Raw genomic sequence first — 5099 nt, 5'->3', positions numbered from 1 at the left:
TTCACCCTTCGGTCTGAAACTGAATCTCTCCTTTTGCCCATTGATGTTGAGTTGGATTACTCCAACTCCCGCATCAATGTGTGCAGTTGTCATGCTCAAGAATGGCCTCCCCAATATGAGAGGGATTTTAGTGTCGACTTCCATGTCAACAATGATAAAATCAACAGGGACAAAGAAATTCCATATTTTCACCAGAATATCCTTGGTGATCCCCGTGAGATGACGAATTGATTAGTCTGCTAGCTGCAAACACATGGCAGTAGGAGCAAGCGCATGATGGTTAAGTTTATCATAAATTACCTTTGACACGACGCTGATGCTTGCTCGCATATCGCAAAGTGCGTACTTAAAGTGTTGAGCTCTGATGGAACATGTGATGGTGGGGCATCCTGGTTTCTTCTTCTTCTCCGGGAGAGGATTGAGTATAGCTGTGCTACACTCATCCGTAAGCTGCACAACCTCGGTGGTCGGCAGGATCCTCTTATTGCCAAGGATATCCTTGAGATACTTGGCGTACGTGGGAACCTGCATAGTATCAAGAAGTGCAATGTTGCCATAAAACTTCTTAGTTACCTCGATGAACTTGCCGAATTGCTCATCGGCCATCGGCCTCCTTCTCCACTCTAGAAACGTTAAGGCGGTTGTATCGTGACAGTCCCGTGAAGTTCTAGGGGGTTCCACGGGGCCTTCCTGGGTAGCAATGGTGTTGGATTCTTCGGCCTCCTCCAACACTCCATCTTCAGCATAGGTATTCCTGGCAGTTACGGTCTTCCACCGTGTACTTGCATCCAATGGAAGATGTGGTTTCTGTGCGGATTGTCTTGCCCGCAGAACTACCACATTCACACTTTCTTTCGGGGTCACTTCTGGTTGACCAGATAGCTTCCCCGTGTCATGGTTAAGGCAGGATGGTATACCTGCAACCTACGAAAGATGTGGTTTCTATGCAGATTGCCTTGCCTGTACAGCTACCACACTCAGATTTTCTTTCGGGGTCACTTCTGGTTGCCCGGATAGCTTCCCCGTGTCATGGTTAAGGCAGGATGAGGCCAGTTGAGTTACTTTAGTTTCTAACAATTTGTTGAAACTCAACTGATGTTTAATAATAGAGTTAAACCCATCTAGTTGCATAGCCAAAGACTCAAGAATTTTATCATTAGCAAGAAATTTCTCAATAATGTTGTCATTAATTTGTTTTTGGCCATTCATGAAGTCTTTAAGTGAGGGCTGAAAACTATTATTAAAATTGATACCTTGCTGTTGGCAGAAGGGGAGGTATGGCTTAGGATTCCTACCTTGCTGAGGACGACAGTCTGAGTCATTGGGAGTGTTGTTCCCAATGGAGTTATCGTCCTCTTGAGTGAGTTGGCAAGATTTGCCCGAGTGTCCTATATTGCCACATTTCTCACATATCATCTGAGGCTCCATAGTCTGGTTAACCTCCTGGTGTGGAGATTCCAGCTTTTCCATGAGAAGATCCATCTTGGCTGCCAGCACATTGACACTGTCAATTTCATGTATTTCTTTTGCATGGGTCGGCTACCTATCTCCCTTCCAACTTTGGTTGGAAGCAACCTTGTCGATGAGCGTTCTAGCTCCTGCAACATCGAGGGAGAGGAATGCTCCTCCTGCTGCTGCGTCCGTGTGATCTTGCGATCGCTGGTTTAGGCCATGGAAGAAGTTTTGAATGATAAGCCATTCTTCCATGCCATGGTGTGGGCATGCTGCAATGTATTCCTGAAGACGTTCCCAGGCTTCCGGGACTATCTCGTCCTGGAGTTGTTCAAAACTGGAAATCCTATTCCGAAGGGCATTGGTTTTGCCCATCGGAAAGTACTTGACCAGAAAAGCATTGGAGCACGCATCCCAAGTGTCAAACACGTCCTTGTAGGTGTAGAACCATGTCTTTGCTTTCGCAAGCAAAGAGAATGGGAACAGTCAAAGACGAACAGTATCCATCGTAGTGCCTTTTGGGTTGATTATGCTGCTCATTTTCAGAAAATTCTATAGATGAGCGTGGGCATCCTCTGATGCCTTTCCGTAGAAGGGACTTTCTTGAACCATGTTGACAAGCCCAGTCTTTATCTCAAAGCCATTAGTGCCTTTGTCATTATTCAGTCCAGTATGGATATGGCTATTGGACGGGGCTGAGAATTGACAGAGTGTTTTCTGAGCCATGGGTATTGAAGCTGGTGTTGTCAAACCTTGATCCTAAGAAATTTTCTTCTGCTGGGATGACTATGCGTCAAGCAATTCACCCAATTCTTTCTGGATCTGAGTTGAAATGATATGGTAGATCGAAAATGGTCCTTCACTGCTCTGCAGAAATCACAAGGATACCGAGAGCAATGGTAATCCCACTAAAATTAGCAGTGACAAACTAGTAAATTTTATCAAACTATTCGACGATATCTTTAGCCAATTGCTTCCCCGGCAACGGCGCCAGAAATGCTTGTTGGCGTTTCTTACGCTCAATAGAATATGGATTCCGCAAGCGCACAGAACCACCACTGTAGCACTTCACCTTGGAGTATTCCAGGGTATCGTATATTTCCTCAGGGAAGCACTATGGTCAAAGAGTATCGAAGAATCGAATGACAAACTTTACCAGAGATATCAACCGACTAACTTAGTGGGGGTAAGCCTGATATGATAGGATAAGATAATGGCCAACGATGACCGTTTGACATAGGAGACTCTAATCCTTAGAGAGGTAAGCAGCTGGGAGGACAACGAGCGAGAATGACTCCTACAACACTTGTAAACTATCGAGCTAGCCTCTCTAGACTAAACCTTGCTTCTAACTAGTTATCGGGAACCTAGAGCCTACTTCGGCGACTGGAAGAGGAAGGACTTCAGAAAGGGATGAGAGGGGAGTCCAACGGCACCCTACAACTACTGCTATGAAAACACCCGAACGTGGTGGACTACAAAGGACGGATATGGCTGTCACCACCTACCGACTACCACAACAGTTCCGTGGGGTGGAACACACTTTCTAGCTAACACTAAGCCTAGACACCACATCCGTACTCAGTGTTAGGATTTCTCTTGTCGCGAACAAGAGAAATCCCCCTCAACCTAGAGCACTAACTTGAGATACTCTAGTCCGGGCGAGAAAACCCGTAAGGTAAGATCCCGATAAACAAGATAGGTACAAAGCCTAAGCTAGAGAATTACTTCCGCACACAAGAAAGATAACTTGGAAAGGTAAATAAATGTGGAAAGTAAAGCTGACTTGAAAAGATAAAAAAAATTACTTAAATTGATAAATGTCAAAGGAAAAGATACAAGAGCTTATACCTGACTTCCGATGACGACTCCGGAATCCCGAGACAAGCTCGACTCGACTCCAACTCCCAGACTACCTAACCTACTCTAGAAACTAAAAGTAAGAAGAGAGAACTCCGTTTTGGTGTGTGCCTCACAAGTGAGGATGGGGGGCCTATTTATACTAGCTATAGGTCGGTATTTGGCCGAGGCATCGGTTGTACGCAAGAGGGTCGGTTGCCGTAGCTTCCACGCGAAGATGAACTTGAGTCGCTGCAAAGTGGGGCCAGCCGGCCTCCACTAGGCCGGCCGGCCTGGGATTCCCTCCGTTTGGCGCCGACCTTCTCGTGGACGCTCCTGATCTTCTCTAGATGACGGTGTGTGTTGTGTGGCTTCAAAGCTGAAAATTGTAGGCCGGCCGGCCTCTCCTAGGCCGGCCATTGCCTGGGTCTGGCACATCTCGGCCTCCCGTTTCACTTACATCTTGATCGACATGTGTATGAAGTCCATAGTGGTGTTTCGGCCCAAAAGATTTCGGTAAGTGCTGCAAGTGGGTCTTCCCATTTCCAGGATGGAATAGGCAGAGGATGGAGAGTTCCAGCAACTTTTAACTGACTGGCTTTTACCCTCTGACAGGTGTCACACTCCGCAACATATTTCGCAATTTCTCTTTTCATTCGGGTCCACCAGAAATTTTGCCGAAGATCTTGGTACATTTTGGTGCTACCCGGGTGGATTGAGAATTTAGAGAGGTGTGCTTCATCGATAATTTGCTTTCAGAGTTCATGATTTTTAGGAATGACCAAGCGACCATCAAACCATAAAACTCCTTTGTGATCTAGATAGAAACACTTGTACTTCTTTTCTCCTTCTGACAACTTTTGTTTGATAATTCCAACTCCTTTATCATGTAACTGTGCCATGATGACTTGTTCATAGAGGGTGGGTTCAACAGAGATATGATTCAAAGTTCCCTGAGGAATAATCTCCAGATTTTGCTTCTGCATTTCTGTGCATAAGGTCTCGTTATATGACTCAACTGAGAGACAGTTGCAATGAACCTTGCGGCTGAGCGCATCCGTAACAACATTGGCTTTACCGGGATGATAATGGACTTCTAGGTCATAATCTTTGATTAAATCCAGCCATCTTCTTTGACTCATGTTCAGATCACTCTGAGTGAAAATATATTTGAGACTTTTATGGTCAGTATAGATGTTGCATCGAGTTCCCATAAGATAGTGTCTCCAGATCTTGAGAGCATGGACGATCGCTGCTAGCTCAAGATCATGAGTCGGATAATTGAGTTCATGAGGTCGGAGAGCTCAGGAAGTATAAGCGATAACCCAATTTTCTTGCATAAGGACACAGCGAAGACTAGTACCCGATGCATCACAATAAACATCGTAAGACTTACTGTTGTCGGGTTGAGCTAACACTGGGGCTGTAGTTAGATGTGCTCTCAATGCATGGAATGCCTCATCGCACTTTGCATCCCATTTAAATTTGACATCCTTCTTTAGCAGTTCCTTCATTGGCTTTGCAATTCTGGAGAAGTCCGGAATAAATCTGCGGTAATATCCTGCCAAACCGAGGAAATTGCGAATTTGATGAACGGAGGTAGGAGGTTTCCAATCCATCAACTCTTGTACCTTGCTGGGGTCAACTGAGATGCCTTCACTAGAGATAGTGTGATCCAAAAATTTCACAGTATCCAGCCAAAATTCGTATTTAGAGAATTTAGCATATAATTTATGGTCCCGGAGGCGTTGGAGAATGATATGCAGATGCTGCTCATGTTTTGCCTCATCTTTGCAATAAATCAATAT

The 5099-nt window shown here is 45.2% G+C and overlaps 1 non-coding gene across 1 annotated transcript; it reads left to right on the top strand.

Annotated features, from left to right (window-relative positions):
* Positions 1-1705: 1705 nt before the first annotated feature.
* LOC120668327 lies at positions 1706-1812 on the top strand. Its single transcript, XR_005672419.1, has one exon. It is a non-coding gene; the product is annotated as a small nucleolar RNA R71 (small nucleolar RNA).
* Positions 1813-5099: the final 3287 nt, after the last annotated feature.

The sequence above is a fragment of the Panicum virgatum genome, chromosome 3N (assembly GCF_016808335.1).
Source record: "Panicum virgatum strain AP13 chromosome 3N, P.virgatum_v5, whole genome shotgun sequence".
NCBI lineage: Eukaryota > Viridiplantae > Streptophyta > Magnoliopsida > Poales > Poaceae > Panicum > Panicum virgatum.
This window is presented reverse-complemented; position numbering and strand designations above follow the sequence as displayed.